Below are 23,352 nucleotides of genomic sequence, written 5' to 3' on the forward strand. Positions count from 1 at the left end.
GCCTGCCTGTGGCATTGATTTTCCTTGTCTGTGGAATCTTCTTTTCACTAGTTCATGATAATGTTACATGTCGGCTGTGGAAACTTGCTAGATGTCAAGAAAGAGCAAATCCATTGCATGCTAGTATTTTTAGAGTGTGTTATTGAATTATCAATTGAAATTAAATCAGGCTGACCCATTGAGCCATCCCCTGAGCTCATTTTGCCTTCCTACAGGTGATACTGCTCTCGTTGCTGCATGTGCCCTTCCCCCAGACTTAGTTTTGGAGTTGAGTAAATCACCATCACTGGAGCCCTCTCTTTAAAAGATGAAGAGAACATTTGCTCCTTCTCCCTGCTTGGGGACTTGGATGAGATGAGGTAACAGATAAAGAATGAAGCCCCACCTCATTCTGACCACTGCTCTTTCCGTTCATTTCTCCAGGGGAAGAGTACAATTCAAAAATATAAAGATTGTGAGCTAATGAAATATACAAGACAACCGATCATTTATTAAATACACTTTCATGCCAGAAACAAATGTATTATACACACAAAAAGCACATAAATTACGGTAGTACTGTGGTTACAAACGTGGGCCGAGTTCGAGTCCTGCTCTGGAGTGACAAGTCCTGTGAAATGGAGAACTTGTAGGTCGGCTTAGCCTCTCCCGGACTTTTTTCTTTCCTGCAGAGACAGGGCTCGCTAGTCATCCCTCCCCCGTAGAGGTGCTGTGGGTTGTAAACGACGCGCGTGGGCAGGCCAAGCACAGCTGCTCGTTCCTTGTAAGTGCAGGATAGCACAGCTTTTGCGGTTACAGCTTTATGATCGCACCGTGTAGACCCTCAGTGCTCCGAAGGGATGTCTTGCGGATTGGAGATGGGATTCTCACTTCTGTAAATACCCAAAGATTGTGTTATTGAGCCTTGCTGATATAAATCTATTCTTTAGAAAGTACATAATGTAGATATATTTTTCAAACATGCATGCTTTTTTTCTTTTATTATTTATACTTCTACCCTCTCATCACGTGGTGTGACTTTTGATGGAATCCAGGAAACAGTCCTAAGCCACCTGCCTCTTCACACTTCTTCGTGATGGTTTTCTTCCTTGACTAGAAGAGGGTTTTGCATAGGAAATTTTGTTTGCTCCCCTTCTCTTGGAGTCTCCCTGTTTGTCTGCCCATCTCTCACCTGTCCATCTGTCCATTTCTCTACCCACTCATTCTTCTGACTTGTTCCAAGAAGCACTTCAGGCAGCTTACAGAAGAACAGATACCAAATAAACAGGTGAGAAAATGGGGCCAAGTTCACAAATTGAGGCTCGGAGTTGAGCCTGTGTGAGAGTTGCAGGCGTGAGACACACGCCTCTGCCTTGTGACTTATAAGATAGACAGCATCAATGTGCCTGAGGCTCCCAGCACACACAGGGAAACAGGGTTTGTGGGAGATGCTCACTGGCTGTGAAATAAATAAGTGGCTTAGGAGAAGCCCAGCCTTTCCAAATACTAAGACTTAGGAGAATATTTTGAGTGTCTTCCAAAATCTGAGTATTGCATCTTTTCTTTTTCAGAGTTTTATGTATAGTTGGTTAACATTCTATAACTGGAAATTTCTCCAAAACTGCTGCCCACGTGAGTCCCATGACTCGGGAATGGGGTGGTTCTGCTCATTGACGGGTGTTGGCCAGAAACGGAAAATGACAGCCTCAAAGGAGCCTGGGATTAAGCAGTTATGTTTTGTCAGTGCTGTAGATTTCAGAAAATGCTTTTACCGTTTCTCTCCATCTGAGGAAGCAGCGTGCTCTCTTCCCAGCATCAGGAGTTCAGGGTCCCGGGATGGTGGGGGCTGACTGCACTGCCGTAAAGACAGCTGAGCTAGTCACTGCATGTGTGGTGCTTTCACGTAGTGCATTTCATGTTTTTTAAAAGGTTTCAACATGTAGTTAATTAACTGAGTTAATTAACATTTAATAAATATGAGGCTTTTTTGAAAAGACAGTTATAGGCAGAATATAAGTTGTGAACACTTTAAAAATGGCTTCATTACTGAAATTTCAGTAAGGAAGATTCAGTTTATCTTATTTACGCCTCTCTTTAAAAGTAACAAAGAAACAAGACAGAAAAAGCAGAGGATTACTTCTGTTCTTCCTCTCGGCTTGCAGGTGCCCTCACCTCCAGTGGCATCCATCCAGACACCAGCACTGACACTGGCCGTGCTCAGAAATGCCTCAGCCCTGAAGACACAACTGACAAATGGAAGGGAGCCGCGTCCTGTTACAGCGGGTGCTCTCACTTTGTGGGTCCTTATGTAACTGCGTGGTGTTATTCAGGATCGCCCTTTCTACACTGTGTGACGGTGCTGCGGTGTCTCCTAGTTATTTGTTTCTGTAACTACTCATGTATTTTTTCCAATGTGTGGTACTAGACATCTAAAAATGCATTTTTCAGATGAAAAATAATGTGTATTTAATATAAAAGTCTGAAAAAAGAGTCAAAAGGGTCTATCCTGGTCCCAGTACTCAAAGATACTAATTAACACTTTAACATCTATTTTCTGTTCTTTTCATCAGTGTGTATCAGCTCTGTCATAAAAGCCAGCGAGCACTGTGTGCCTGTTTACTGTGTGGAGACCTCCATTTTCCATTCGGCTTATTACACATTTTTCTACAATATTCTATCTCCCCTGACATGATTTTTAATGACCAGTATAGCATTCTGTTTTGTGGAGGCATCGTCCATTTTACTTTGTACTTAAGTAAATTCCAAGTATACTTAATTGAAATTCTGAAAAGAGAACTGTGGCGGTACCGAAAGTCCCCTACTTCCCTTCCCCTTTTTTCCTGAGAGTAAAAGCTGCTGAAAATGTGGAGTATATATTTCATGACCTTTATGCCTTTGTCATATATATATACACACATACATACACGTATATGAGAAATCTATGTATATGTGTGTGTATATATGCTTTATTGAAAAATAAGGCCATACTATATGTTTTCTGTAGCTCGGTTTATTCACTAACGTATATATCATAGACCTCCTCCCACTCCAGACTCACCCGGTCCTTTCAGATAGAGTAAAGGGGTCTCCTGATGTGCAGGTTTGGTCTCTTGTGTAACGACACCTTTCGTGGGAGAGTACTGTGGACAAGGCCTTGGACCACGCTGAAACGCTGCAACTTTAGTGCCCACAGCTCTCCGTGATTTACCGCATCCTTGTCTTGATGGTGAACACTTAAGTTTTCTCCATTTTCCACTGTCAGAAAGGGTGTTTGACTGGCATCCTTCTTGTACAAACATTCCTGTGATCTTGTATGAGTATTCCTTTAGCTAAGGTTTCTGGAAATTTAGTCCTTGGATGTGACAACTTCATACATCACAGGATGCTTTCAAGTGAATCTTGAAATTCCTTCTCCTGTGGGGAATGAAAAGATGTAGAATAACTTATGTAACCAATTCTCTATCGCTGGATATGATTTCACTTCAGCATTTCTTCCCACCATTGTAAACAGTGCTGTGCAAATGTTCTGATGAGTACATCTTTTTGAACTGATTTTTTCTAAATGTAACGATTCCTAAAAGTGGAGTTCAGCCTGTGTGCACACACGTTTTTCAGAGTTTACATATCCATTGACATGTCATCCTCCAAAAGATCGCTCACAGTTTGTTGTCTCAAAGATGGACACTAGCTATAATATCTTTTAAACATATTTGCCAATATGACGAGCAAAATGATTTTCATTATTTTAGTTTGCACTTGATGACCAGTGAGGTTTTGAGCATTTTTCACTCATTAGCCATCTGACTTTTAAAAAGTGAATGATCCCTTTTGTCCTTTGCAAACATTTAAGTGGGGGAGCTTCTTGCTGCTTTGTGACAGCTCAATGTGTATTATGAACATTAACCCCTTGTCTTCATCAACATGTATCAGAGAGCTTTTTCTTGTCATTTCTTGCCTTTCATTTTGTTCAGTAGGTTCATTATTGTTGTGGCCCAAAATAATCTTAAGATAGTAAATGTCTTCTTTTTGGGTTTTATTCTTAGAAATGCTTTCTTATAATGGTATAAATTTCTTCTGTAGGTTGTTTTAATCTCTAAGATGGAGATGATAATGGTACTTGTTACAGTGAGGAGAAGCTGAATTGATATGAGCAAAGAGTTGTATTTGCTCTTATTAGTACTTTCTAATATTTACATCATTTTCTGTAATTTTTCTTGTGGTCATTTTGACGGGAATAGAATTTGTGTTTTCCAGGTATTCTCTGATTGTAACAAGACAATTATTAAATTCATACTTTGCTTTTTAATTTGAAATCCCACCTGTAAAAAATACTTATGTATACTAGAGTCTCTTTTTGAGCTCATGATTTATTTCTGTCAATCTTACTTTCTTACTCTAGCACTATATCTTACATATTGTAAAAATTTATTTAATATATTACAGTGCGAATTTTTTGATTTGCTTTTCGATCCCTAAATTTCTTGGCTTGTATTATGACTTTATGATTCCTGAAGAATTCTAATATAATTTTTTCAAGTTAAAAAAAAACAGATAAGTGTTGTCATGGGATTTTTTAGTAATTTTGAATTATCTTTAGGAGAACGTACATCTTTAAAACTGCTTTCCTCCATACAAAAGGTTGATGTCTCTACTTTCACACTTTTACTTTACCCCTCAGTACAGTCCTGTACTTTCTCCATGTACAACATGGGCATTGTTTTTGAGTTTATTCCAGATTATTGTTGATGTTTTTGTTAATTTTTTAAGTGAGAAATTTTTGCTATTATATTTTTTAACTGTTAAAACTGACACCTAGGAAGGCAGATTCGGTTTGTAAATACTCACTTTGTAACTTCTCATTTAAAATTGTAAGTATTAAGTACTTGTTACAGAATCCTTTCTTTTCTGTTTTTAAAAATTTGTTTCCAAGATTCTCAAAATGGTCATAGCTAAGTAGTATAGGTGGGGAGACAGATGGAGAGAGGTAGTGTGGCTCATGTACAAACTGTGAGCACTTTCATGGCTGCCTTTATGCTGGAAAAGCTGATAAACAGTCCAGCTTAAACCAGGGTGGCTTTGTATGCACTTGAAATCCAGCTTTCCTGCCTGTATGGTGAAGCCTGGTAGGCGTGGCAGGTAGATGATCAAGGTCGAATGGAGGTTATTGGCTGCACAGAGCACTGTGTCTGAGAATTGGAGACCATCGCCATGGGAAATGCTTGGTGCCAGGAACAATGCAGAGGAGCTGGGGAACCTTGTGTTAAGGATTTTCCAGCCCTGGGAATGGGAATATCAGACTCTGCATTCAGATCTGAGTTTGAATTCATCCTCTTTAGTTTTCTTGTCCTCTGACTTTTGTCAAGCTATATACCGTCTTTCACTTCCTGTTTTCTTGTCTCTCAAATTAGGAGAATTACATCCTGCTGCTAGAGTGTTTGATCAGGTTAAATAATTTGTGTCTATAAGATGTCACATACAGTCACAAGCTCAGTGAGAAATGGGCTGTCACCTGTTCTTCTGCAGCTCAGTGCTTGACAAGACATGGGGGAAAGCCAGTCCCTAATTTGTGTGTGATGCAAGTAGGAACAAAATTAATGTCTTGCCTTTCCCTAGCAGTATTCTTACAGCTTTGCTTCATTTACTTATTTCCTCCTTTCCTTTCCCCTTTCCCATCCTCCACCAAAAGAGCCTCTCAGAAAAATAGATTCAAATTACTTTAAAGGTTGGCTCATCCTCATGAAATGATAGTATCATAAAAAAAACTGTGCAAATCCCAGAATATATTTTATATGATTTACACACACAGATGTGCGTGCAAACACACACACACACAAAATCAGTCTACCTCCCATTTGCAGAGGGAGAAGGTCCACTTTTTCTGAGTTTTCATTCACAGAGAGTGAGAACAATGTCTCTTACACAGACTTTCACCAGGCTTCGTGCATGGTGTTTTTAATTGAATTTCTGTTTGTGGCCATAGATATAGTCTCCTAATAGAAGAGAGAAAGTGGAGACATAGACATTCCGCTGAGATATTGGTGTCATCATATTTTAGTTGTAAAGGACTTAAGACAGCATAGAGTCGCAACATTTTATGGGTGAGAATCCATGATGTTGTAACTTAGACAAGAACCTGGGTCTTCTGCCATCTTGTCCACGCGGGTGAAGAGGCAACTGGGCAGGGGATAGTAGGGATCCTTCCTGCTTCACTTCCATGTTCTTGCTAGTTTTCATTTCAGCTGCCTTTAGTTTATGTTCATGAGGCCACTCATGGGAAGGTCACTCTGTCCTGATAGATTGAGTTTCTTATCAGCGAAAAGCTCTGGACCCACTCATATTTCCCAGAGTTTTCTGCTGACCTGCTGACACTTTATATAATTGAGACCTAAGAAACTACTGAATATAAAATCCTTATTGTTATCTTTTCCCCTCGAGTTCCATAGGAATGGGGTGCTGTCTCAGGCTGTCTAAAGCCAGATCTGAACAAAGATAGGGTGATGGGCTGTGCTGATGTACCTCCAAAGTCAAAGGGGATTTCCACCTTAGCTTTATAATCAGGCAGATTAGTTCAAATCTTGCCTTTACCAATTATTATCTTTGTGTCTTGGGGGAGAAACTGTACTTTTTTGTGTCCAAATTTGTTTATCTGTAAATAAGTTCAGTATTTATTTTAAGGTTTCTGTTTTAGAATTGAATGAGCTAATTCATTCATTTATACCTAAAATAGCGATCGCATGGTTCTATGCTGGTGCCTTGGTAGTTGATTACTAAGGGACTCCGCAGTGAGAATGGGGGTGGGGGACCCCTGGATAATAGAGCTTATATTCCAGGATATGCTTGTAAAAGACTGGATGTGCAGTAGATTTTTAGTAAATATCTACTCCTTTCCTAATCTGCATTGATTGTTTATATATCTTTATACAAATATATTAACAATTTTTATTGCAATTTAAATATTTTTGTAGTATTTACATTATGTAGCTATAAAAATACATGAAATAAAATGATTTGACTTTTATTTTCTTTTCAATAAGCAAAACAAAATAAAATAGAAAAGAAAAAAGTCTTGAGGGAGTAGAAATAATTTTATTTCTGTGGAATCAATTCTGTATAATAGGTCTTTGTCATGTTGTTAAACAGCATATAAAATTGATAGGTTGTGACATACTGGAAATGAGGAAACAGTGGAGACATACTACCCCTAATGCAGTCATTTTGTTACCAAGTCCAAACTCGTTCTGCTTGCTGCATGACAGGCCAATAAATGGGGAGATGAGATGTTGGAGTAAGGAATAGTGACTTCATTTGAAAATCTGGCAGACCCAGAAAATGGCATATTGATATCCAGTAGAACTCTCTTCCCCAAAGCAGAATTCAGTCTCCTTTTATACTAAAAAGCGGCGGGGATGTGGTTGGTTGTTGCAAACTTCTCGCTGTACGAATTGTTTGTCCTTGGAATCCTTTGTTCCTGCAGCTGTCCATGGTGGGTCAAATTAAGGTGCCCCCGTAAAACCTCCAAATAAAAGAAAGGTTATTATCTATTTTGCAACTTGCCATCTGTACATAAGTGTAGAAGAGCTAATATCCTTAAAGATCAGAGCCCGGAGAATAGGGTGTCCTGGATATTTCAGGCTAAAGGCAACTTTTTTTTACAAAAGGTGCAGAGATAGCAAGTCGGAGCCTAGAAAACAAGGTACAGGTTTAAAGCCAAACGAACACATCTAACATGGAGTCAAATTTGTTCTTTTCTTTTACAATTTCTTTTTCTAACTCATAAATAATTTTAGTAAGAAACATGAGAAATTTTTTTTATTTTTGCTTCTTAATAACGGATTACAACTACACTTTAGTGAGCAGGGATGCTGTGCGTGCCTTGGGGTCACAGCAAGCTCTTGTTGGGGGTGGTCGACCCTGTAACATACCCGATGTCCCATGAGTGTTGGTGAGGGTCCCCCTAACCAGGGGCTCTCTTCAGGAACCACCATATGGGCATTGACCTCTGGAGACCTCTTTTTCAGCTGCAGGAAATTTTTTCAGATTTTGTGATGGAAAAATCTCTACAGCTGCAGATAATCAGGGAATAAAGGAAGAGGAAAAGGGCTTGAAGTAGAGTAGAAGAGAAGGATAGAATATCAGGGAGCGTGGGGGCTTGGCAGCGGGGCCTCGGGAGAGAGAGGAGCAGAGGTGTGGAGGGTCCCGGCTACGGAACTAGCTCCTGCACCTTTCCCCGCACCCAAGCCACACAGCTTTTAATAGGGCCCAGGACTCCCTCCTGTCTGGATGTCACCCTGGGCAGAACTTTGAGAATCGAAGCTAAGGGGTGGTAAACACTCACCTAGGGGGTCACTGAGGACTTTGCTCAAGTCCACATTGACTTTTCCAGTCATGTGCCTTCACCTGTTCTTTATCTCAGGATCTGAGAAGCAGGAGCAAGGAACTCATGGAGAGATCCAGGAAGATATCTGACTGTGTTAAGAGACGACAGTCACAGTGACACGTGGAGCGAAGACACTTGCAGTAAAGTAAAATAACTTCACAACTATTGCATCAGAGCTGCAAGTGTGAGAGAACCTAAGCCTGTCTCAGAGTGCAGGGGACAAGAGAAAAGGAATGGTAAAATTACCACTGACAATTGAAATTTTGTTAAAAAGAATGCTACTGTTAATTGTATCACTTGAATGTATGCAGGTGTTTTTCTATGGGCATTCATAGGTTCACAAAACCCCACCAGCCACTCTTGCTCCCATCTGGTGTGGGCTTTCTCAAGCACAGTGCCCTTCCTGCTTGGGTGGGCCACGCTGCTGGTCCTCGCCTGGGGCCGGACTGCTACAGGACACTGAGTCCCCGAGGCACGACCTGGGATACATGACAGGAACATCTCTGCTCTTGGCTGAGGGCCTCCGTTTCCCCCTGCAGTGTAAGAATGCCGGTGACTCAGTTAGAAGCATGCATCCAAGCCATCCTTCCGTGTCATCACCATCTAGAAGCGGTGCCTGAATATTCTGAATTTCTGCAGAATGTTGTTTACAATCACCTTGAACAAGTGAGTGTGTGTCCTCTTTCAAGTGGAGGAATTACTGCCGTTTTCCTGGAACTTACTCACCAGTAGTCCATCTGATTTTTCTGTGCTAGGATTCAGTATAGCCTGCTAATAACTCTGCAGTCAGATCTTGAAACCCTGATGAAGAGTATTATTTATTTTCTTTCCTTATATGATAGTATTCTACTTTCAAAATTCTGAGTTTTCTGTTCTTGGAGGAATTTTTTCGGGGTTTGGAGAAACAACTTTGCTCTTACCATCTTTGTGACCTGTTGCTATATGCATCTCACCTGTCTTCTGTCACTTGTGAGGCGGTTCCATTTGTGACCCTGTCTGGGTTATTCATGTTATAAAACATAAGATCTGTAAAAGTACAGAACCCTTTTACTCCGAAGACATTCCACAAATACTCCTTTAATCTGGGTGTGGTTTTAACAAGACACAAACATTAGAACATATACTTGCAGGTTGCCAGTGCAAAATCCCCAAATGAATAGTCTAGCTCAACATCTAAAATCTTTCTTATCTACCTTGGATATGTATGGATAAGTGAAGCAGTTTGCTAAGAACCCAAGACCAGGTTTAGGATACAGGCTGATGTAGCTCAGCGGGTCCTCCCAAGCTGATGCTCTGCCAGAGAGTGGGGTTGAGGGGAGAGGGCGTGCCCTGCCCTCCATGAGCTGACAGTTTCATGGCAAACACCTTCACAAGGTGAAGAAATTGGAGTTTCTTCTATGAACAGTGGGTCTGAAAAGAGCCCAAAAAGCATGGGAGTGACACAATCCCATTTGTCTCAAGTAGGGGAGAGTGGCTGTGGGGCCACTTGGGAGACTCGTGAGTCCAGGTGGGCAGTGTTGGTGGCTTCCACTTGAGCGGTAGGATAGTGGGTAAAAGCGAACAGATTGAAGGCATGTTTAGATGGTAAAAAGAAAGATTTAAAGCTGTCTGTGAAGGTAGGATGGAGTAAGGCCCAGGTTTCTGGGTGGATTAATGAGTTAAATGATGGTCCTGCTGTGTTCTGAGGAGGGAAAGCTGCAGAGGGATTTCTGGGGGAAAACTGATGAGTTCAGCTGTGGGTAAAGTGAAAGGTTGTTAGATGTGTGGTCTGGGATCTCAGGTGAGAGCCAGTAGTGAGTAGGGAGAGGGGAGAGAGACTTTCAAATATTTTATCTTGTGAACATACATATAAGGATGAGTAATGACACACTTAACCCCTCTATATTCTGTATTTAAAACCCAGTAACATTGTGCTATATTGGTTGCAGGGGTTCTTAATTTTTTAATACAAATAAAATAAATAGAAACAAAATAGTGGAGTTAATGAATATCTTAGAGTTGATGTGTGTCCTTGTATGTATTTTGATTTCTCATCTTTATAAACATAATCTACAAAAAGTTAACTTGCTTAGAATAAGAGTTAAACACAGGGACATGACACACTCTGTTGGGGGTTGAAGGTGATATCTTTGGCAAATTATATAGCCTCTCTTTGCCTTTGTTGCATCTTCTGTGAATGCCCCCGTGCCCCTCATCACAGCTGATTTCCTAGACTAGAAGTTGGGAGGGAGGCTGCTGAAGAGAGTAAGAGGTGGCAACTGCTAGGAACAAAGAAGACAAAGACAAAAACAGATTAAAGCCGAGAAACTGAGTCCTAATACCCTCAAAGGAAAAATAATCCCGCAGTGTTTTGAGCCACTTATCGTAAGGGAAACAAAATCACGTGGATCCAAATCTCTTGAGCATATGTGTATTGTGGGTGGGAGGGTATCATCAGAAAAGGGTTGAGAAGAGGCTTTTTGGTTTCCCTTAACGTTTTCAGTAAGAATGGGGTGCAGAAGCAAAAACCACCCGCTACACAGTAGAAGGTGTTGTTTTGTGTGAAACTGACCAAAGTTTGGAAACCAGTCATCAGTGGTGCTGGGAAATGAAGAGGCTTCTGGATTGGGTGGGGCACTTGCTGTGACTTCCAGGTGACCTGCTGGCTGGGGTCTGTGAGGCGGGCAGTAGGTTTGCAGTGTGACCTGGGCATAATCCCTGGCTCTGAGGCTGCTGGTCTGACTAGCAGACCTGGGCAGATGCAGTCCTATTGGGGCATCTCGCGATGTGGCCTGGGACACCTGCCATGCTGAGGCGAGAGGAGGGATCCCCTAAGGGGGTGTCCCTGTGAAGAGTAGAAACGTCCTCCTGCAGGGGAGGAAGAGCCTCTGAGCAGCGGGCCGGATGCACAGGCAAGAGCAGCCTGAGCACGGAGATTTCGGGGACCTGGAAGTCATAAAGTGGCCCGAACAGCCTTGTTCCTGAGAAACTGGAGGGAAAAGATGCTGCAAATGCAGGCTAATTTCAGACCCTGTGGTGGGTCATGAGTGATAGGAAAGAACTGGTCAGGCAGGCACGAAAGAACCCTGTGGTTGTCCCAGTTGGGGCGTCACACCAGAGGGAGGAGCAGAGTTATAGACTTTGTCACTTTTTATCTGTGTGACTTTGAACAATAACACCCCACCTCTCTCTATATATATCTTCATCTGTAAAGTGACAGAGTGACAATTCGTGTCATCAGAAGGCTTAGTTTAGCTCTGATCCTCATTGTCCAGTCCTGTCAGTGCTGCCCTGCAAGGTTCTGCAGTGGGTGCTCTTACCCTGAGATGGGAGGGCGTAGAAGGGCATTGTAGCACCCGAGGGCAGGAAGGGGTTGCTTTAAAAGCAGACATGTAGCCTCCTGCAGCTGCAGACCTACAGGCAGTTTGGTTTATGGTCGTGGAGAGGACTTTGGAGGTCTTAGCATCGTCTTAAGACTTGTTTTCCCTTGGGGACCTGATTTGCCTTTGCAGATTAATGTTGAAGATTTGGGCTTCTGGCAAAGCTGTTTTCAGAGATGGGTATATATGTAACATATAGTATAAAATGAAAGGTTTTATTTAATATTTGGGACTTTGTAGCTGTAGGGAACAGCTCTGTTGGCCTGGTTTCCACGGAGGACACTAGCAGTCGTCAGAGCGTGCGGGAGGGCAGGCAGCCTGCAGTGCTGCTGCGGGGGTTCTCCCCAGCAGGACGCTCTGCTGAGTTGACTCTTCTCTGAGTTTGGTTGCCAGAGGAGCAGACAGCAAAGTAATGAGTTCTGGTGGGATTGTATAATGACAGGAAGAAAGAGGGAGCCGTAGTTCTTAGGGACTACTACACTCTTTTGGTTCCTGATCCAGTGTGTCCCATTACACAATTGATGAGTTGTGTCTATTCTGGGACTTGATTGAAATAAACGTGCAGCCTGAATATTAAGAGTTATGTTTTATTTGTCAGAAGGACTCGAGCCAGGATGACCGCCTCTCAGAACACTCTGAGGGACTGCTCGCAAGAGTAGGGGAGAAGCTAGGATTATATAGGAGCTTTACAACAAAGACCAGGTAGTCAGAACAATAAAACATTGCTTGTTATCTAAAGAAAGCCAGGTATCTCAAGTTCATGAATTTAATGCTTTTCAATATATGGGAGGAAGCCAACATTTGGGCTGACTGAATATATACTTTAGACAAGCACCTAGCTATCTAGGGCCAGTAATCTTCCTTTCTTATTCTGAGTCTGCTCAGAGGGCACCATTGTGAATGGCTGCAGGCCTGTCTTCACTGGGGGGTGGCGGCAGCCGCTGATGACTTGTTTTCAGCATTCTTTGTTTAGTGACATGGTTGCAATATTTTCATTCAATTTGTAGTGTTTTCATTCACAGAAAATTATGGTATTACCCTGATTATGGATAATCTGGAAGCTTGGAATGGAACCGAGATGGAATTACTGCAGGTAACTTCTACTTTAATAAGCCATGTGTAAACATGAACACGGAGGAAGCATACAAAAGGATTCGGTGGTGAATGGGAAGGGTTTCTGCACGTTACAGGAGAAGGCAAGGCAGAATTCTTCTTCTTTGTGGGCAGGTATGTGAGTCCAACTTTCCTTTCTGAAGTGCTTTCTGAGAACTGTTTATGGTAATGAACCAACATTGACAAACGGTGACACACATTGCATTTAAGAGCTGGCTGGCTTCAACTTGGGTATTGGACAGGTGGAATTCATAGGCAGTGGTCAGGTGGATGGGACAGAGATGGAGCCCAGGCCTGGGCCCATATTCAGGTTGAAATCGCCATTTACTCACCATAGCGCCTTGGACTTGAATGTAACCTCTCTTAAACTGATGGTGAGTCTGTGAAATGGGCATGATAATATTCGTTACTTCCTGGGCTTGTTGTAAGTTCTGAAGATTATTATAGCACACATGAAGCACTTAACACACTGACACTTAGCAGTGTACACTTTGTTCGACCACCACGCTTGGTGTGTGTCAGAGCCTTAAAGGCAGCATGTGTCTGTTTAGGATGCACTGGTAGCCCCTTGGCTACTTTGTGAATTTGGTGATTTCCTTTAATACTTGTAACTCTGTGTGCCATGGGCAGTTATTTTTATGGACAGATGAGGAATCTCAGGGTAAAAAAGACTGTGTAATTTGCCCAAAGTCAGACCATAATTTTGTGTGCAGGGGCCTCGGTTCAGCATGGGCTCCTGGGCCTTCTGCTCTCTCCGTTCAGCACCAGAGCCAGATGTGGGCTCGGCTGTTTCCCAGCCCAGAATATCCGGCAGGCCACAAGACACACCTGGTCCTGTGCTGCTTGAGCAAAATCTCCGGAGGAGAGGCAGTTACAAAAGGGATAAACATAAAAACAGACGACAGCAAATTGTGATCAGCTCTGAGAAGGAAAGGAACACGTCTGGCCGTGCAGAGCTGGGAGCTTTCCCGTCGGGGCTGCTCTGGGGGCGCTCATCTCAGCTAAACAAGCTGTGCTGCTGCACCAAGGCAGGAAGGCAGGGCGCGTGTGGCCAGGTAGACAGGGCCTCGTTGATCGTACTCATTCCCTATTAAGTGGCAGGTGTCACAGGCACTAAACTAATAAACAGATGTTGGCCAGAATCATCACGCATTTTGCTTGGTAGTTTTATTGGCGCCAACTTTGAGAGGAGGTCATTGAAGCTGGGGAGTTTGCTGCATGCCCGTGTTTACCATGGAAATACCCCCACTGGTCTTTCAACCTAGACTGGTGTGGCTGTCATGTCCCAGCCCTGTGAATGGCATCGTGCAGCTTCTCCCAAGTGGCCCAAATGACTGACATTGATATGCTTAATTCGTAGGAAATGGTATGTGGCAATAAGAGAAAAAGGTAGTAAGAAATTGGAAAACTAGAAAATAACCAATTCTTCCCCTGCTGGGGGACCGTACCCTGTGTCTCTCACCCCACTCACTGCCTGTCACCTCCTCCCTGCCGACTCCGTGTTCAGAAGCCACTCTGAGCCTTTGAAGAACATTTTGCCTCATGACACTGTTGACTAGGACCTGCGACCTCTCTGTCCCTGGTTAACTCTCTCTTCAAAGCCATTTAAATTTCTTGCAGGCTCCTCCACTCAAATGTAAGAATAGCCCCTTTAAACTTCTTGATGCAGCTCCTTAATGAAGATCTTGGGAAGGAAACCTAGCCAAAACCTGGGAGGTATTCACAGAGTGAATGTAACCTGAGCATTTTTTGACGTTCAGAATCAGAGCGGTGGGAGACACAGGAAGGCCTTTTTAAGTTAGAAAGTGGAAAGAGAAAGGACTCAGGATGTTTGAGACTGAAACATCTCGGTCCCAGCCAGCAAGGCACCTGCGTTCAGGATGGTGTGTGGGGAGTGCAGAGTTCTCAAAAAGAAAGAAGTGGTGGGATGGCAGGGAGGACATTTAGGTACTTAACTGGGGAAGGAAAAAGTTGGCTGAACAATTCATGGTTGAACAAGAGGATTGTGACATGATGTGCTTGTATTTTGGAGAGAAGGGTTTTGTGGAGCCAGGCCTAAGGAGAAATCTCTCTGACTGGGGAGTCAGCACAACAAAAAAACACAGAGAACCAGGCAGACCCCATGGCCCCTGATGGGGGAGAGGCTGCCCACCAATTGGAGACCTGGAGGCTGCTTCTGTCCCTTAGCTGGGGTCTCAGACCTCACTTCACATCCCAGTCCTGTTGATACAAGAAAAAATATGTGGGGCATGAGAAGGGCTGTGTCCCAGGCTTCCGTTCAGCCCCTGGAATGTGCCCCACCAGATTTTGTTCCTTGGCTTCATGCAGTAAAGAATTCAAGAACAAGCCAGTGTTGAGTAAAGGTAGATTTATTCAGAGAGATACATTGACAGGCATGAGAAACGTCACGAAGTATGGGGGTTTGATGCTCAGATTAAAAGTAGGCACACACTCCACAGAAATAGTGTGGGCCTTCTCCGAAGAGGTAGAGAGAGGGGTTCCTGGGATGTGGCTCTGTGTTGCTCCTTTTCTTGGGCTTCGTGGTTTCATATGCTAATAAGTAGAAGGACCAGCCTTAGGGCAAGGGGCTGGGATTCCAGGGAGTTGGCCATTTTCCACCCTTTGACCTTTTGTGGCTAGCCTTGTGACTGCCATGGTGCCTGGGGCCGTGTTATTCACCATGTTACTATTACAATGGGTGTATAATGAAGCTCAGGATCTACTAGAAGTTAAATCTCTTCATCCTGAGCCTCAAGACCTATTGGGGGTTGAATTCTTCACCATTTTGATGTTAATTGCTGTGGTCTTTCTTGAATGGCTTGCTCTGCCCCCTTCCATCCTGTCTCACTGTGATGACACAGAGAGAGCAAAGGCCAGGCCCTGCGTGTGTTCCTGCATTTAACAGCGGGAGATGTGGGGTGGGCTGAGGATGACTCTGAGTGGTGAGAAATATGTTTCAGATTTTCCCACATGAGACATGGGGACCTGCCAGCAGCCATCGCAGATTTATCTCACGGGCATTATCGCTTGTGTTGTTACGGAAACAACAGGCCAGCCAAGAAATAAGCAGCACTCAGAGGGTGGGAGTACTGAGATTTATTATGCCAGCGGGCTCAGAGGGGCTTCTGTTCCCAAGCCCTGAGCACATCCAAGACGTGCACATGAGGTTTTATAGGGTTAATTACAAGTATGGGGCTTTTAGCCAATAAGGCTCAAACAACAAAAAGCAAGGAATCAGTACACTGAAGCTTATCAATTTGGAACAGATCACGTTACTGACAATTGTTGACCTTGGATTTACGAGTTAGCTTGTTAGCCCAGTAAACTGACACTGAACTTCAGATTTACGAGTTAGCCCAGCAAAACTTAGATCAGTAAACCGACACTTATCACACTTGGATTTGTGACTTAGCTTGTTAGCCCAGCTGGGGTTTTTGTTCACAGTGTCACTCATCTTTTCTATTTTCCTTTTATTTTTAAAGTATTTAATCCAAATTTAATATCAGGATTTTTTTGGAAAGAAATTTCTCTTTTTCTTTTCTTTGGGGCTCTTTTGGGGGGTAGGAAATTAGGTATATTTATCTGTTAGTGGAGGCCCTGGGGCTTGAACCCAGGACCCTGTGCACACTAAGCACACGCTCTACCACCTGCCCCATCATCTTTTTCTTTTTGCTTTAGCTGCCAAGAATCTTAGAGCTGAATTTCTAGTCGGCCTTTAACACTTGCCCTGACTTCATGGAATCCATTTTTATGAGTTTACCTCCCCCTGGTTTCATTTAAGTATTGAATCTCCATTTTCTCTTCACTCTCAGTTTTGCCTTTTTGTTGTTATGGTTGTTAAGCTGTGTTTAAAAAATTGTTTAATTTCTCTTTTAGCAGGAGGCTGAAGTAAATAAATATGTAAACAAACATCACACTTAAATGCTTTTATATATTCTAAGCTGTTTATTAGTTAATTAAAAACCAAATTGAATATTAAAGGGATAACATTTTTAAATTATTTTTTAATTTTTTATAAAGACATAGCTGATTTAAAATATATGTTTCAGGTGTACAATAGATGCTCCATTTATAGTTACTGTAAAACATTGTCTGTATTCCCTGTGTTGTAAGATACATCCCTCTAGAGTGTTTACACTACATGTTGCAGTTTGTATAAGAAATTTGGGTAACGCAGAGTCTGGGACGTGGCTGTGGCTGACCCAGGTTCACGCAAACCCTGCCTGTCAAAGCTCAGGCCTTCACTCCTGTCTGCAGGGGAGCGAGTGGAGGCAGCTCTCATCAGCGCTGGCACCACACTCTGAGTGGCAGTGACAGCAGTGACTGTGTGTGGACGTGAAAATTGTTGTTCCAAGAGTTTTACATGCTTTTCTGCATTTAATAATTAAAGCCCTCCTGTGAGGAAGGGTTTTAAGTTTTTAATGAATAATACATTTTATTTTGATATTGATAGACTTCAAAACTCCGGAAAATTTACAGGAGTAGTACAATAAATGCTTAGATACAGTTCACCTTAAAGGGCACTATTTGCCCTTTTGTGACGGGCTTATTTTAGCATAAATTTTCAAAGTTCATTCATATTGTAGCCTGAATCAGTACATTATTCTTTTTGTTTGATAATATCCTTTTCCTTTTTTTTCGTTTTTGGTCTATTTAAAAATATTTTCATTGAAGTCTAGTCAGTTTATAGTGTTGCATCAGTTTCTTGTGTACAGCACAAAACTTCAGTTAAATAGGAACATACCTGCATTCATTTTCATATTCTTTTTAAACATAAGTTACTATAAGTTATTAAATATATTCTCCTGTGCTATACAGTATATACTTGCTGTTTATTGTATACATACTCAGCATCTGCAAATCTTGAACTCCCAATTTATTCATTCCACACCCTCTCCCCTCTGGTAACCATAGTTTGGTTTCTATGTCTCTGTGTCTGTTTCTGTTCTGTAGATAAGTTGATCTTTTTGTTCCTTTGTTTTTGTTTTTGTTTTTTTTTTTTGTTTTAGATTCCACATGTGGGCGATCTCATATGGTATTTTTCTTTCTCTTTCTGGCTTATTTCACTTAGAATGTCATTCTCCTGGTCCATTCATATTGCTGCAAATGGCATTATTTTATTATTATTTTATTGCTGAATAGTAGTCTATTGGACATATATACTACAACCTCTTTATCCAGTCGTCTGTCAGTGGACATTTAGGTTGTTTCCATGTCTTGATATTGTAAATAATGCTGCTGTGAACATTGGGGTGAAAGTGTCTTTTTGAATTACGTTTCCTTTCGGATATATGCCCTGGAGTGGGATTGCTGTGTCATCTGGGCCCCCAAGGTTTTGTCTTTTGAGGAACCTCTATACAGTTTTCCACAATGGCTCCACCAAACTGCATTCCCACCACAGTGTAGGAGTGTTCCCAATTCTCCACAGCCTCTCCAGCATTTAGTGTCTATGAACTTCTGAATGATGGCTATTCTGACTGGTGAAAGGTGATACTTGTTTGCAGTTTTGATTTGCATTTCTCTGATAATGATATTGAGCATTTTTTCATGTGGCTACTGGCCATTTGTATGTCTTCATTGGAGAAATGTTTCTTTAGGTCTTCTGCCCATTTTTGGATTGAATTGTTTGTTTTTCTTCTTTATCAAGTGTAAAAGCTGTTTACATATTCTGGGAATTAAGCCCTTGTCACTTTCATTTAATGCAACTATTTTCTCCCACTCCATAGGTTGTCTTTTTGCTTTAATTTTTGTTTTCTTTTCTGTGCAAAAGCTTGTAAGTTTAATTAGAACCCACTTGTATATTTTTGCTTGTATTTCTATTGCTTGAGTAGACTGCTCTTGGAAAATATTGTTGAGATATATGTCAGATGTTTTGCCTATGTCTTCTTCTAAGAGGTTTATAGTGTCTTGTCTACAATTTTAAGTCTTTAAGCCATTTTGAATTCATTTTTTTGTATGTTGTGAGGGGGTAGTCTAACTTCATTGATTTACATGCAGCTGTGCAGTTTTCCCTGCACCATTTGCTGAAGAGGCTGTCTTTGCTCAATTGTATGTTCTCACCTCCTTTGTCAAAGATTCAATTACCAAAAGTTTGTGGGACTATTCTTGGTAATTTTGTTTATCCATTCATTGATGGATGGATATTTTTAGTGACTTTTAGCTACTCTGAATGATACTGCTATGAATATTGATGTGCAAGTTTTTGTGAGAATACATTTCCATTCTGTTGGCTGTACAGTTGGCCCACCATATCTGTAGTTTCCACTTCATGGATCCAGATGGCTGATTGCAAAGGGACTTGATCATCCTTGGATTATGGTATCCAGGGTGGGGGGTTCCTGAAACCAACCCCCCGAGGACACTGAAGGATGACTCTACATGTAGGAGTGGAATTGCTCAGCCACATAACTCTAACCTTTTGAGGAAACATCGGGCTCTTCCAAAGAAGCTGCACCATTGCCCCTTTCCAACGGCTGCATATTGAGGGTATCCATTTCTCTGCCTCCTGACTGACACTTGTTATTGTCCATGTTTTGATTATAACCATCCTAGTGAGTTTAAAATGAGATCTCATTTTGATTTTGATTTCGCTAGTGATGCTGACCATCTTTTCAGATGCTTATTGGCCAATTGTGTATCTATTTAAATCCTTGGCAAATTAAAAAATTGGGTCGATTTTCTTTGTATTGTTCAGTTGTAAGCATTTGTTTTATATCCTGGATACTAGTCTCTTATTAGATATATGCTTTGCAAGATTTTTCTCCTATTCTGCAGATTGTCATTTCACTTTAATTTTTTTAAACATTAAAACAATTTCTTTATAGGGGAGGTAATTAGATTTATTCATTTTGTTTTTCTTCCTTAGCACGCACTCTATCATTTGAGCTACCCCTTTCCCCTTTCATTTCACACTCTTGATGTTGTCCTTTGTAACAAATGATTTTAATTTGATGAAGTCCATTTTATCTATTTTGTTTTATCACTTGTGCTCTTGGTATTGTATCTAGGAAGCCATAGCCTATCCTATGACCACAAAGATTCGTACTATGTCTTCTTTTAGAAAGTTCATATATTTAGTTTTTACGTTTCTGTCTGTGATCCATTTTGAATTAATATTTGTTATATAAAATACGGGGTCCAGATTCCAGATTCATTCTTTTGCCTTCAGATACCCAGGTGTCTCTGCTCCATTTGTTGGATAGACTATACTTTCAATGGAGTGTTGTTGGCACATTTCTGGAAAACTGACTGTAAATGTAAGTTTCCCCCAGCATTTTTTATTGTGTCTCATAGATTTCTGCATCCAAACTTATGACAGAAGCATAATGACTTGAGTGCTATAGATTTGCTGTAACCTTTGAGTGAGTCCTCCAAATTTGCTCTTCTTTTTCAAGATTGTTTTGGCTGACCTGGGTCCCTTGCTTTCAATATGAATTTTGGGATCAGTTTTTCAATTTTTGCAAAGAAATCAGCTGGAATTTTGATAGGGATTCCATTAAATATGTAGATTACTTTGGGAAGTCTTAACATTTTTAACTATTTTCTACCATTGCATGATCATGGGATGCCTTCCATATATGAAGATATTTTAAATTTTTTTTGGTGATACTTCAAAATATTCAATGTACAAATCTTGTAAACTTTTGTTAAATGTATCTCTCATTTTATTTTTTATGCAGTTGTAAATGGAACGGCTTAGCTTCATAAGGGTGGGACTATATATATCAATTTATTTATTTCTAGGATTCCTACATAGCAAATACACTAGGTTTATATTTGCTACATTGATCTATCCACAATTCTTCCCACCCCCGTGTCATAAGAAACCAAGACCCAGCTTAAGCCATCTGAACACCTATGTGGAAGTGAGAAATGAGACCTTTGGGTGGGGTTTGTGTAGATGATACTGAGATCTTATTCAGGATGGCTTCATCTTAATTTCTTTTAAACAATCCTTTCAGAGTACATAGTCAGATACATTAGGAAAATGCTGTTTTGATGTGCGGAGGAGCTAAGACTATAATTTTCAAGTAATTTCTAGTGAGAGTGTTGTACTTGAAACATAATTTGCATCAATCTTTGAAGATTTATGTTTCAGGAGCTTTGAGTAAATAATACCTGTCTTTATTCAATAACTACAACTAAATGCTCAAGCAACATGTAAGAGTTTGAGCAAACTGCTCCCGCCCCGTAGTGCTGGTTGGTTGCAGCTGTAACTGGAGTCAGCGCTTACCTCGCCCAGTACACTTGTGCTGATCTGCTCAAAACAGTTCGTCCAACAGTTTGTCGGTAGTCTTTTAGACAAAGCCATAAAGCATTGATTTAAGGTTGCTGGAATGTAATCTATTCTTATTAATATTAAGTAAGCACATATTGAGTACTTAATGTATGTTGGGAATTGTCCCTCAGCCTCACATGAATATTACTTCTAATAAAACCTCTCATATTTCCCTGTTATTTGCACTTTACAGATAAGGAGACTGAGGATTAGGTCTTCTCTCTTTTGGGGGGAACTCATTATCAATGATGGGAAGTTGTAAGGAAAAAGATATTGATTCATCCAGAGAAAATATTTTTCTGAGATTCAGTATTGAAGAAGGTAACCACTGAAGAGGGTGATCATTGTTTGAGTGAGACGAGCCCCGGGTTGTACGGAGTCAGCATCCCTGTCCTGGACGCTGCACGTGTAGAGCTGCGTGGTGGGTGAGGCGGCGCGGCCTCGCAGGGAAAGCGGATGCCGGGCCGTTGGGCTGTGCTCAGGCCCGGTGGGGCTTTCTCCTAAGAGCAGTGGACCGTCATTGACAGATTTTAAGTAGGCTAGTGCGATGCTCTCGTAGATCACTTTTGTCTTGTAGAATGCTTAGAAACATTTAGAAGGCTCGGCAGGAGGTGATGTGATGAGTCAGAGTAGGGTGGCTGCGAGGTGTAGCAGTGTTCAATTTTCAAGTGATTTTCAGTCCCAGGTTTGTGGCTCAGTAGCCGTGTCACTTTGGATGACACACCCAAGGAAGTGAAACAATTTATCTAATCAATAGAAGCAGTGATGTACCGAACTCCCAGGACTGCTGTGTAGATCCAGTGAGATAACGTGTGCACAGTGTGCAGCATGGTCCCCAGCACAGAGTCAGTGCTGAGGGAGTGCCAGTGAGTACCTGGTAGGACAGGTGTGGGTGGTGGATCTCGTTGACTGAGGAAATTTGCCCCTGAAGGAGGGGTCTTGTCACATCTGTGAGTGATTGGCCTGAGCTGGGAGAGGCAGGGAGACCTTGCCCCCGACCAAGGGCCCTGGGCAGGATGGCTATGGGAGGAACACCGTGAAGTTAGCTCTTTGCAGGTGGAGTTGGAGGTGCCCTTGAGACATCTAAGTGCAGTGTCACAATCACAGAAGTGGTCTGGTCCCGGGCTGTGCATTTTCCTGCTGAGATATTGATCTCTGAACGCGAAGACATACTTTACAGGACAAGTGAATAGTAGTATCATCTCTCATCAAAGCTCACATCTCTTTATTCATCACTCACTTTGCTAATTGGGTACTTACAGAACACACTTCACTGTCCTCCCCTGGGCTCAGGCTCCACAGAAAAGAGCTGGTGAGTCTCCCTCTTTTCCAGAAGAAGACACACTTAGCTGGTAGACATCTATACCTCGCCAGACTTAGAATTTTAGGTTGTTGATTTAATTCTATTTTCTGTTGGTCATCTCCTGACAGGAGAGACGTTTTACCTCATGGTCAGGTTTCAATTAGCTGTTACTGAGAATTGCTGGTCTGATCCATAGTGTATTTATTCTATTAACTTTGTAGAGTACTTATCATTTTTCTGTCTTTGCTCTTTAATTTTGTTTGCCCCTTCAATTTTCTATCTTATTTGGGACCTTATTTTATTTTTTAATTAAAAAATGTCTATTAGCAGTTAACAAAACAAAAGCAAAGAAAAAATGCACATGATAGCTAAATTTAGAAAATATCTTCTGTGTTTTCTGTCTCAGCAATGGAGGGTTCTAGAAACTCGTGAAAAGCTTCATTACATAAGTTCCTTTAAATTCTGATTAAGAAATAAAACCTTCCTTCCTCATCTTTCAAGCTGCACAGCTAATTGTCAAGAAAGTGAGGGGAAATTCTCAGAAGCCAAGACAAACCAGAAAGCAGGGATTCTGGGAGATACGTGAGCCTTAGAAGCCCTGGGGTGCCGGTTGGCTCCTGAACTGAGTTTCAGTTGCCCTGGCAGGAGGGCAGGAGGTGAGCCTGTGGCCTCTCACACTGGGAGTTGGATGGCTGTTCTTATATAAGGCCAAGCACATCCTGAGAATCCTGCTTTATAAAAGGTTGAACTAGAAAGAAAAGAATAAAAGCATTCCTCAAGGCAAGGAAGTAAGGAAAGTAAAATTTTTTGGAAGCGGGAAAAAATAACATATCCAAAGTAAGGATTTAGTTTAAAGCTGTTCTGGTATGAGAGTGACCACAAACCCATGGCAGAAAATCACGGCTCCTCCCGGAAAGAGAAGGTGTGTTTTGAATGAATCAGT

This window comes from Vicugna pacos, unplaced genomic scaffold, assembly GCF_048564905.1.
Source record: "Vicugna pacos unplaced genomic scaffold, VicPac4 scaffold_105, whole genome shotgun sequence".
In the NCBI taxonomy this organism is placed as follows: Eukaryota; Metazoa; Chordata; class Mammalia; order Artiodactyla; family Camelidae; genus Vicugna; species Vicugna pacos.